This window comes from Erinaceus europaeus, chromosome 17 (genome assembly GCF_950295315.1).
Source record: "Erinaceus europaeus chromosome 17, mEriEur2.1, whole genome shotgun sequence".
NCBI classification, from domain to species: Eukaryota; Metazoa; Chordata; class Mammalia; order Eulipotyphla; family Erinaceidae; genus Erinaceus; species Erinaceus europaeus.
This window is the reverse complement of record NC_080178.1, coordinates 70,999,178-71,011,698: the sequence shown is the minus strand read 5'-3', so window position 1 is coordinate 71,011,698 and position 12,521 is coordinate 70,999,178.

Here is a 12,521-nt window from a genome sequence, read left to right as displayed (position 1 = left end):
TGGGTTGCAGAAGGTAGAAGGTCTGGCTTCTGTAATTGCTTCCCCGCCGAACATGGGCGTTGACAGGTTGATCCATATTCCCAGCCTGCCTCTCTCTTTCCCTAGTGGGGAAGGGCTTTGGGGAAGTGGAGCTCCAGGACACATCAGGACACATCGGTGGGGTTGTCTGTCCAGGGAAGTAAATCTTTGTCAACACTCTGAGTGTTCGAAGGACCTTAAGCCCACAAAGTGGTTATGTAAGAGAATGGGGTTGTGCGAATGACAGAAGGCAGCGAAACACAGCAGAATTTAGCAAAGCCTAGACCTTACTGAGTGGAGGAGAAAAGGCTTGGGTCCCGGGGCAGGGCGACCACAGGTAAACTAGACAGCAAAGCTGTCTGCTCAAAGCTGGAAGCACACAGGAGAAGCAGCGATTGTCACTGAAGACGCTGCCAAAGTAACGCCCTGGCCAAGTGCTCCGTGTTTCTACTCTCTGAGCTCTCCTGCAAGGATCTGGGTAGACACAGCTTGCAGGCCGGGACCCAGAGCAGCAGAGCAAAGCAGAGCAGAGCTCCAGGCAGGCTTCCCCGGTACACACTCCCTGCACAGCCATGAACAAACAGCGTCCTCGCCTCTTACCTCCAGGCTCCTGCAAGACACCACCTGCAGCAGCCAGGCAGGAACCTCAGTTCCCAGCAAACAGGGCTGCCCAGTATCTCCAGGACCTGAGGGGTCAGGGCTGGGCGGCGCCCACAGATCCAAGGAGTGGCAGCCCGAGGCCCTGGGCACCCTGCTCTGATGAGGGGCTTGTGACCTGTTCAGACCAGACTCAGCAAGGAATCAACTCCACTTCAGACAGGAACCCGGGCCCTGCTGAGTGGCCTCTCTTCACCTTTCTTTCTCTTTCCACTCTCCCTTCTTCCTTTCTTTCCCTTTTTCTCTCTCCCTTTCCTCCTCCTCCCTTTCTTTCTTCCTTTCCTTCTTGCTTCCTTTCTTTCCACCATCCTTTCTTTTTTCCTCCTCTCCTTTCTTTCCTCCCTTCTTTCTTTTCTTCTTCCCACCCTCCCTTCTTCCTTTCTCCCTCTCCTTCTCTCTCTCTTGGTGTTCTCATCTGATGCCAGGGTTGAAGCCCAGGGCCTTAGGCATGAGAGGCATGTACTCTACCCAGTGAGGTATCTCCCGTCACCAACCTCACCAGCAGCCTGTCGCTGATGATAACCCGGCTGGCCGGTTCGGTGGCCCCGCGCAAGGCGAATATGCTTCCTAGAGCACTGCCTTCAGGAAGATGCGTCACTGGGGACTCACTGGGGCTGGAGTCTGGCAGGTATCTTGTCCCTCAGCCTCCAGAACCTGCCCATGTAAGCAGGCTTCTCAAGACTCTTGCTGCAGATCCCTGGCGACATTGGACCGTCCTCAGCCTGTGTGCGCAGCCAGTAGCCCTCGGGGAGCCAGAATGCCCCAGGCTTGTGGGGCCAGAGCCCTTTGCAAACAGCCCGAGGATGGGCGGAGCCCAACTCCCCCCAGCAAACCAGCAAACTGTGAGGCTGGGCGGGGCGGCAGGTGCAGACCATTGAGCATCAGAGTGTTTGCAAGGCCCCTGTCACCCCAGCAGCCGCAGACCCAGGCTCGGCCAGCCCGCTTGGTCTCACCCCGCGAAGACGTGTGGATTTCCCCCCAGTTCTGCCCCCGCAAGGGATGTGTGCACCGGGCCGGCGAGGCCCTGGGCGAGGGGAGACGCCTTGTGCCCCACTTTCCCTCACAGGCCTCAGGCGGGGGCTCCGGAAGCCACACCCAGGTGCCTGGTGTCCATCCGTCACCTTTGCCACCTCTGCCACCTCTCCACATACCTGAGTCTGATTAACACGTGAATGTGTCTGATCTCTGCCTGGACCAGTCAACCGCTGCACTGTTGCTATAATATCCGGTGTGTCCAGGCTGTACAATGTCTTCTTAATTTTATTATTATTATTATTATTATTATTATTATTATTATTATTATTATTCTAGGGCTTGTGCATACATGGTTTTACCATTCTCAAATGAAACTTTTTTTTCAGTCTTTTGATTTCAGAGGCAGGGAAAATGAGAGAGGGAGAACACAGAGCATTGCTCCATTACCCACGTTGTTTCCCAGGGTACTTGCTAGTCCACGTGGCGGCCGAGCGTCCCGAGGCCGAATACCCGCTGCCCGCGGCGCGCGGCTGACGTCAGCGCTGGCGACAAAGCGGACGGTGATCTGCGCAAGCGCAGAGTGGACTATAGGTGGGTCCGGAATGCGCAAATGCGCAAAGCATTGTGGGTGGGCTGAATAGCCTTAAAAGCACAGCCGGGCGGGAGCCTGCTCTCTTTGGCTGCTGCTTCTTCTCCTAGTTACGTTCCTCTTGATTACGGCCGCCACTCCTGGGACCTGAACATGCGGTACTCAGCTAGCTAGCTGGTAACCTTTTATTTTTGCCTCCAGGGTTATTGCTGGGGCTCGATGTCTGCACTACGAATCCACTGCTCCTAGAGGCCTTTTCTCTCTTTCTCTTCTTTCTTTCTTTCTTTCTTTCTTTCTTTCTTTCTTTCTTTCTTTCTTTTTTGGTTGCCCTTGTTTATCATTCTTGTTATTATTGTTGTTATTGCTGTCGTTGTTGGGTAGGACAGAGAGAAATGGAGAGAGGGGGGAGAAAGACACCTGCAGACCTGCTTCACTGCTTGTGAAGCGAGGGGACTTGAACCGGGATCCTTGCTCGGGTCCTTGGGCTTTGCGCCACGTGAGCTTAACCCGCTGCGCTACCGCCCGGCCCCTGACCGAGCATATTCCTAACCCCTGCTGATAGCTGCTTATTTTGCAGTACCTAAAATTTATGTCCCATACTTCTATACTGTCCTTAAATAAAGCCTTGATTTGTTTAAACCCGCTCCCAGCCACCTCATACCCGAATCCATTACACAACACACACTCGCTGTCAGAGTCCCTTTTAATGTTAATTTCAACAGCAGAGTGCAAACGTAGTCAACTACCGGAGGGAGATCCTGGCCCCAGGACAGTGAAGATTCATTGCAGGCTGTTCGTGACAGAGATCAGGACAACCCTGCGGTATAACAAAAAGCAGATGGGTTTTTTGTTGTCCTTGTGATTATTGATCACTAAAGTGGGGAGAGGGGAGTTCTTCAAAGGACAGCAACTGGTGTTAAAGATGCTTTTAGGTTTTTTTTTTAAAACTGATTCAAGGAATATTCCTTGGGGGTATCTGGCTACCGAGTAGATCTAAGTCGAATTAATCGGTTGCAACTAGAGTCCTACCTGCTGAAGTTCACAGTTAAGTCATGACTGTTGTCCAATATTCATGCAGTTTGGGCACTAAACAGATAGACTGATGAGGGGCCAGATGCTGGCGCACATGGCTAAGCACTCACACTACAGTGTGCAAGGACCCGGGTTCAAGCCCCTGTTTCCCACTTGCAGGGGGAAAGCTTCACGAGTGGTGAAGCAGGGTTGCAGGTGTCTGTCTCAATAAATTGACAGATTGATGAAAGGAGTTGGTGATCACATTTTGAATTTTGGTGTCCACCATGTCTCTCTGGATAGACAAAAGGCTGTAGTTTATTATCTGAGCAGTTCCTCAAACACCTGGCACGTTCTTTCATGATAACCCTTAGATCATGTGTAAAGTCATGTCTGTAGAAATTCTGCCCACATCCAGGGCCTTTTTCAATTACATTTTCAGCAACTGGATAAAAAGTTAGATTCATATGAATCTAAGCCCATGGTGAGGAAGACCCAGATTCTATTCATCTCCTGCCTGCCAGAAAATGCTATTCTAACCAGAATATGAGACTGCCATTTCAGAGCCTTAGAAGTCATGTATTTATTTTTCCTTTTTGCTAAAGTCTGAGAAAAAGAGAGGAAAAGAGAGGCAGAAAGGGAGACCTGTAGCGCCCATCCTGTGTGGTGCTATGGTTGCCAGCTGGCCCCTGCACATGGTAACTTATGCACTCTACTCTGTAAGCTGCCTTCTGACCCCTAAAATTAATGTTTTGATTGTAGTCAAAAGTCACCGTGGCAAATGGCATTTCTGTGCATCCCTTTGGAAAAGACTTGAAGACGGCTTTTGCTTCTCTGGTGGTGGAGAGGGTTCTTGCTCCAGGGGGCTGGTTTTCCTTTCAGCCAAAAGAGTTGAGACCTCGGGCTAAATTGACAGAGATATGAGAACAGGGCAAGTGTTACCTTAATCTAGTAATGCTCTGAAAAAAAAAAAAAGGAAATAAGCCTGGTAATACCTCTGCCAACTGCCTGGATTTTTTTTTCTTTTTATTTATTTTTTTAAAAATAATTTATTTCTTTATTGGGGAATTAATGTTTTATATTCAACAGTAAATACAATAGTTTGTACATGCATAACATTCCCCAGATTCCCGTTTAACAATACAACCTCCACTATGTCATTCATCATCTTTCATGGACCTGTATTCTCCCCACCCACCCACCCACCCCAGAGTCTTTTACTTTGGTGTAATACTCCAATTCCATTTCAGGTTCGACTTGTGTCTTCTTTTCTAATCTTGTTTTTCAACTTCGGCCTGAGAGTGCGATCATCCCATATTCATCCTTCTGTTTCTGACTTATTTCACTCAACATGATTTTTTCAAGGTCCATCCAAGATCGGCTGAAAACGGTGAAGACAACCACCTGTTGACAGACCCTTCAACCCAGACTCTGCGATTCTCATTTGTATGCTGTCTGCCACTGTGACTGAGCCAGCCATTCCTAACTTCTGACTACAGCTCTTCTGGGTTTTCATGGCCACAGTGAACTCTGAGAACCCCAGTCAGTTGTCTGGCCCAGTGCTGTCCCCAGCCTCCAGAAGAAAAACAACCTACAGCCTCTCAAAGATGTCCACGTGACCTCCCTCACCGACGCATATTTCAATGTCACGGGTCCAGTGACCCTGGTCAACAGAGCATTGAATCTGCACACAATAAATCTACTCAACGTCCCCAAGATTAGGAACAAAAGGGCCAGGTGGTGGCACACTTGGTTCACCACACACATTACATTACAGTGCACAAGGACCCAGGTTCAAAACCCCAGTTCCCACCTGCAGGAGGGAAGTTTCATGAGTGCTGAAGCAGGGCTGCAGGTGTCTCTCTGTCTGTCTCTGTCTCCCTCTTCCCTCGCAATTTCTGTCTGTCTATCCAATAAATAAAAAAAGAAGAAAAGAAATTAAAAAGATTAGGGACAAACACATACCTTTGAAGCTCTTTGGCTTCAAATCTCAGGTATCTTGAGTTTTTCTTTTTTAAGTCATTTATCATAGAAAAGTATGGACGAGGGGCCAGGTGGTAGAGCAGCTAGTTAAGCACATAGGGACCTGCTTAAGGATCCTGGTTTGAGCCTCCTGGCTTCCCACCTGCATGGGAAGTCGATTCACAAGGGGTGAAGCCAGTCTGCAGGTGACTTTCTCCCACGCCCTGTCTTCTCCCCACCTGCAGGGGGCAAGCTTCACAAGTGAAGTAGTGCTGCCGGTGTCTCTCCCTATTACCCCCTTCCCTCTAGATTTCTGGCTGTGCCTATCCAATAAATAAAGTTAATTTTTTTTAAGTTTTTAAAAATTAATTCCTGGTATGACCAGCCCGGTACCTATAGCAGCTGATAGGCCACTGCATTTGATGCAAGCATCCTCAGAATGCTAAAATCTGGGAAGTAATCTCAGGTTTAATGCTGGCTCAGTAAATATCACTGGGGTGGGGGAGATAGCATAATGGTTAATGCAAACAGACTCATGCCTGAGGCTTTTAGGTCACAGGCTCAATTCCCTCCCTACACTATCATAAGCCAGAGCTGAGCAGAGCTCTAGTAAAAGAAGGAAAAAGAATTCTTAAAAAAAAAAGTTGGGGCCAGACGGTGGCACACCTGGTTAAGCGCACACATTACAGTACACAAGGACCCAGGTTCAAACCCCTGGTCCCCCACCTGCAGGGGGAAAGCTTCACAAGTGATGAAGCAGGGCTGCAGGTGTCTTTGTCTTTCCCTATTTCCCCCTCCCCTCTCAATTTCTGTCTCTGTCCAATAATAAATTAAATTTAAAAATATTTTTTAAGAAATCACTAAGCACCAAAGAAGAAAGACTCTGCTTGGGTAGGATCTTGCATTCTTCCATGCACTTAGCATTTCATCACGACAATTTCCATATAGTTATTCTTCATCTCTTCACACTAGACTGTGGTCAGTGGATTCATGGAGCATCTGACTCACTGCTGAGATCGTAGCAGCTAGTACTGGGTCACAGCACAGAGGAACAGCTGCTCTGTTCCTGTGTTAATGAATCAGTGTAGCACATCTGGTCACGGTTTTTGTGTTTCACTGGTTGTAATGAAGACATGTTCCTTCTCCTAATTTTCAGCGAAATACTTAATAAAAAAATGGAAATTATCAAATGGTCTTTGGCATCTGAATAACACAATCAAACCTGGTCTTTTGGGAGGTGATTCTGGTTTATTGTGCTATTAATTAGTCTAATTTCTCTTGTCCAGCATTCACTGTTCAGCTATCATATCCCAGTTCTCCATTGGGGCGTTGTATCTTTCTCCTGAGAATTCCTTTTGTGAGAGCTTGTCTTGTATGAAGTCACCAACTGGCTCAATGATGAGGAATTGAATCAGTTCTAACACTCAAGAGATTCATCTCCTGCTCTCAGGAGTACACAGGCCAAGGCCAGCCAAGGTGACTTCATTCTGAGCACTGCCTTAAACTTTCCCTTTGTACCAATTTAAGTATGTCCCTTGATCATAATGAATAACCCAAATAATAGCTTAGAGCAAGTGGAATTGTTTATGATTTTTCATATCTTTTTCTTTTCCCCCCCAATTCCTCTCTTCCTCCCTTTTTTCCTTCCTTGCCTCGCCTCACCTCGCCTCTCCTCTCCTCTCCTCTCCTCTCCTCTCCTCTCCTCTATCTCTCTCTCTCAGCTTTTGACCAGAGACCTGCTAAACTCTGCTTATGGCAATTCCAGGGATTGAACCTGGGACCTCTGGGACCTCAGGCAGAAGTCTGTTGAATTCGCTAGCTCCCGGCCCCTCATGCATCCTAATGGCCAAGTATATAGAGTAACTAAATAGGTGTCTAGGAGACACAACAGAACCCCAATGCTCCTTCACCCTGTTTCTCTCCCTCCTTCCCAAGGCCCTTTACTGTGGTGCAATATGCTATATCCAGTCCAAGTTTTATATTACATTTTCCCTTACTGCTATTTATTCTTAAGTTCCACCTATAAGTGAAATCATTCAGTATTGATCTTTGTCTTTCTGGCTTGTCGCATTCAACATGATGCCTCAAGTTCTGACCATGATGTTGTGAATGAGATGATGATATGATTTCTAACAGCACTCTATTGTGTATGCACTGCAACTCTAAGCAACTCACCTGTCCTTGGGCATCTGGTTGCTTCCAAGTTTGGGCTGTTACAGACAGTGCTGCCATGAACATAGGAGCACATAGGTCTTTGCAGAAAGGTGTTTTTGTTTTCCCTGGGCAAATCCCTAGGAGAGGGACTGCTGGGTCATAGGGCAGGTCCATTTCTAGAGTTCTAATGAATCTCCAAACTGTTTTCCATAGGAGCTTTTTTTTTTTTACATTCCCACCAGTAATGCAGGAGAATCCCTTTCCCCCACAGCCTCTGTTTTCTAATGTACGACATTCTCACAGGTGTAAAGTACCTCAGTGTTAATTTTATTTGCATTTCCCTCATCATCAGGGACTTGTGCATTTTTTCACGTCTGTTGACTCTTTGGGTCTCTCTTTTTTTTTTTTTTCCCTTCCAGGGTTATTGCTGGGCTCGGTGCCTGCACCATGAATCCACTGCTCCTGGAGGCCATTTCCCCCCCCTTTTGTTGCTCTTGTTGTTGTAGCCTCCTTGTGGTTATTATTATTACCATTGTTGATATTGTTCGTTGTTGGATAGGACAGAGAGAAATGGAGAGAGGAGGGGAAGACAGAGAGGGGGAGAGAAAGATAGACACCTGCAGACCTGCTTCACTGCTTGTGAAGCGACTCCCCTGCAGGTGGGGAGCCAGGGGCTCGAACCGGGATCCTTATGCTGGTCCCTGCGCTTTGCGCCACATGCGCTTAACCCACTGCGCCACCACCCGACCCCCTGGGTCTCTTTTTTTAGGAGAATATTCTGTTCATATCTTACCCCAGTTTTCCAGTGAAATTGTTTGTCATTTTATTGTAGGCTTTGATGAGAGTGTGTGTGCTGGTTATCAGTCTTGGAACCTGTGAATGATACATAATGTTTTCTCCCATTCCTTGACTGGTCTCTCTGTTATGGTGGTGATTCACTTTGCTGTGTAGAAGCTTTTCAGTTTGATGTAATCCCACCTATTATTTTTCATTGCAACTGGATTTGAACCACTGAAAATGTTACAAAAACTTATATGGAAGAGAGTTCTGCCTATGTTTTCCTCTACATATTGATGGTTTATAGCTTAACTTCTAAATCTCTGATACATTTTTGAGTTTAATTTTGTATATGATGTTTTCCTTTGCAAAATTATGTCCTGACTTTTCCAACAACCCAATCGAAGGTGGTCTTAATCTTACCATCTCTCTATGCACATTGCTAAACTCAGATTTACAATTTCCAGGCAAGAAGTTTTCTGCTATCTTACACAATTCCTTGGACAATCTCCCTGGACCCAAGACCTGATTCTTATCTTCTCAATGTCAAAAGTCCTCCCCTATTCATTTACTCAAGGTTGACTAGATTCTAGGAGACTAATTAATGATGCAAATCAAGCTTAGTACAGATTGATTACTGATGTGAAGGCTAATTTCTTGATTTATAATGAGAAACTATTGCTTCATAGACCAAAATTCTCAAATCAAGTGGATAGTGTATGATATTTTTTCCCAGTAGGCATTTTTTTTCTAAAAATGGAATTATTATGGAAAAGCTTAGCAAGTAGAGAAATGAAAGGCAATATAGTTATGTCAATAAACACAAGTTGCTATATCTTCTGTCTGTTGTTGAACTTGATGTTGTGTTGTTGACCATTGACCTCAACACACACTCTGTGCCTTTCACAATATTATTTGCACAAAAAGGTTAAGATGGGGAGTCAGGGGAGTCTGGCAGTAGGGCAGCAGGTTAAGCCCATGTGGCACAAAGCACAAGGACCTGCATAAGGATCTCAGTGGAGCCCCCGGCTCCCCACCTTCAGGGGAGTTGTTTCACAAGCAGTGAAGCAGGTCTGCAGGTGTCTATCTTTCTCTCTTCCACTCTTGTCTTCTCCTCTCTTGATTTCTCTCTGTCCTGTTGAACAACAATAGCAATAACAACCACAAGGAGGGCAATAAAATGGGAAAAATGGCCTCCAGGAGCAGTGGATTTGTAGTGCAGGCACTGAGCCTCAGCAATAACCCTGGAGGTAACGCATCGGGTTAAGCACAGGTGACATGAAGCGCAAGGACCAGCATAAGGATTACAGTTTGAGCCCCCAGCTCCCCACCTGCAGGGGTGTCACTTCACCTGAGGTGAAGCAGATCTGCAAGTGTCTGTCTCTTCCCCTCTCTGTCTTCCCCTCCTCTCTCCATTTCTTTCTGTCCTATTTAACAGCAACATCAATAATTACTACAACAACAATAAAAAACAAGGGCAACAAAAGGAAAAATAAGTGAATAAATTCTTTTTTAAATTTTAGATCACTGAAAAAAAAGGTTAAGGAACATGAAATCTAGTGTCTGCTATCCTTAGAAAAATATGGGAAATGTTATGCATGTACAAACTATTGTATTTCCTGATGAATGTAAAACATTAATTCCCCAATAAAGAAATTAAGAAAAAAAAAAACTATGGAAATAATAATCAGCTTTTAGTTTCAGACACTATGTTGGTGACTTACATCTTCATCTTAGTGATTTACACCAATAAACCCTAGGAGTAATTTAGATTTTATTTTGTTCTTCAAAGCTAAGTACTTTTATTAATAAAGTAACAAGAAATTTAACTCTCTCATCAAGAGTTATTAAAGTTATCAAGTCGAAGAAATTGAATCACATAAAAGTGATACTGCAGTAAAACTGATGAAAGGAAACAATGTCAAAAAAAAAACTCAAAAGAGTAAATTGGTGAAGATATATTCTTTTTTAAAAAAAGATTTAGGCGCTGCATGCTTCCAAATCCCAAAGAAAAGCGTAAAGTAGAATGCTGCTTGATTTGGTTCAAGTCTACTGAAGATAATGTTTGTACTACCACTAGAAGAACAGAAATGTGTTCCTTGCACGCCTCCCAGCTAATTAGGTCTATTTGATGCTTAATTTTATTTGGTGCCCAAGGGTTGGGTACAGATTTTGCTATTAAGATATTTTTAGAGGTAATTAATATCAAAGCCAGGGCTAGGGAGATAGTATAAGAGGTTTTCATGCCTGAGGCTGAGTTCTCAAGTTCAATCCCCAGTAGCACCATAAACCAGAACTGAACAGTGCTTTGCTCATTCTCTCTCGCTCTCGCTGTCTTCCTCTCTCCGTGCCTTCTCTATATATTCAAGAGAGTCTTACAAATACCTTTAAAATACTTAAGACAGTGGATTTTATAAAGCTGTATTTGCTTTGAATAACATGACTGGGCCACATCAATGCAGCTCAACTGATATCCAATCCACACTGATATCTATAGCCAGTTGAGTTTTAATTACTATAGATTTTATTAGAACAAGTAATTCTAGAGGACCAACATTTTAAGGGTGGGTTTTTGTTTGTTTTATATTTCATTGCACAATCTAAACAGAATGGGGATTATGGAATGCCAGTTTTCCAGGATGGAAACATTTACTTGCCAATGGTCAAGTGGTTGTGGTTCCTCTGATATACAGCAGTCAAAGCAGTAGTCAGGATGGTTTGATTTGGGGACTGGGCGGTAGCCAACGGGTTAAGCGCACATGGTGCAAAGCGCAAGGACTGGCATAGGGATCCCGGTTCGAGCCCCAGCTCCCCAACTGTAGGAGGTTCGTGTCACAAGCAGTGAAGCAGGTCTGCAGGTATTTGTCTTCCTCTCCCCCTCGCTGTCTTCACCTCCTCTCTCTCGATTTCTCTCTGTCCTATCCAACAACAACGATGATAAAGAACAAGGGCAACAAAAAGAGGCAAGAAGTAGCCTCCGGGAGCAGTGGATTCATAGTGCAGGCACTAAGCCCCAGCAATAACCTTGGAAGCATTAAAAAAAAAAAAAGAATACTTTGATTCTCAGAGACCCATCGTGATGTTGGCTGCATGATCATGGTGTCCTTCAAAGTACAATACATGGCTGACTCCTTACTTGATCTATATGAGCAAGGTTTTAAGGTCAAGTGAACACAAGTCTAACTTGAATGATTTTTGGCGACTAATTCCTAGCACTGCTAAAACGGTATCATCTGTTTTCCATGCCTCGGTCTCACATGAGCTTAATGTGCAGCTTGGCGATACGAGAATCCGGCATGAAGCCCAGCCAGTCTATCTTGGCGTTACTCTCGATCGCACTCTGTCATTTGACAAACATCTCATAAAAACTGCAGCAAAGGTGGGCGCGAGGAATAACATCATTGCAAGACTGGCCAGCTCCTCATGGGGCACGAGCGCTTCCACACTACGATCATCATCTCTGGCATTATGCTATTCCACTGCAGAATACTGTGCCCCAGTATGGTTCCATAGCCCCCATGTCCACTTGGTCGATTCCAAATTATATTCCTCCATGAGGATCATTTCTGGAACCATCCGTTCCACCCCGGTTCCATGGCTGCCAGTTCTTAGCAACATCGCCCCGCCAGATATTCGTCGGGAGGCGGCATCATCTAAGTTCAGTTCCCACGTCTACGCTCGACCGGACCTGCCAATATACGCGGATATCTTCGCCCACCCTGTCCAACGCTTGACATCTCGTCACCCAATCTGGTCCCCTACGCCTACACTGAACTTCTCTGTTCCAGACTCTTGGAAACAGAGCTGGCAGTCAGCTGAGGTCAAGAACAAACACCTCATCACAGACCCCTGCAAGCGTCAACCCGGCTTTGACCTAGCACGTTATGACTGGGCCCTCCTCAATCGCTATGGAACAGGCCATGGCCAGTGCGCCGCTATGTTCCATCGCTGGGGAGCCAGAGATAACCCGAACTGCCCCTGCTGCTACAGACAGACTATGACCCACATAGTCAACGACTGCCACCTCTCCAGATTCAAAGGAGGTCTCGAAACTTTACATCAGGCTCAACCTGACGCTGTTGACTGGCTATGGAAGAAGGGCAAACGCTAGAAGAAGAACTTGAATGATACAATAGTAAACTAGACTTGAGTACCCTCCCCAGACGTGAGCCAATGCATAGTCCAGAGTCTCAGTGAAAGTAATGCAATGTCTCCATGAAGAACAGATCCAGGTTGCTAAAAAAATATATACACATATATATATATACATATATATATATATATATGTATATATATATATATATGCATACATACAGTCAGGCGGCACGAAGCACAAGGACCAGCATAAGGATCCCAGTTCGAGCCCCCGGCTCCCCAC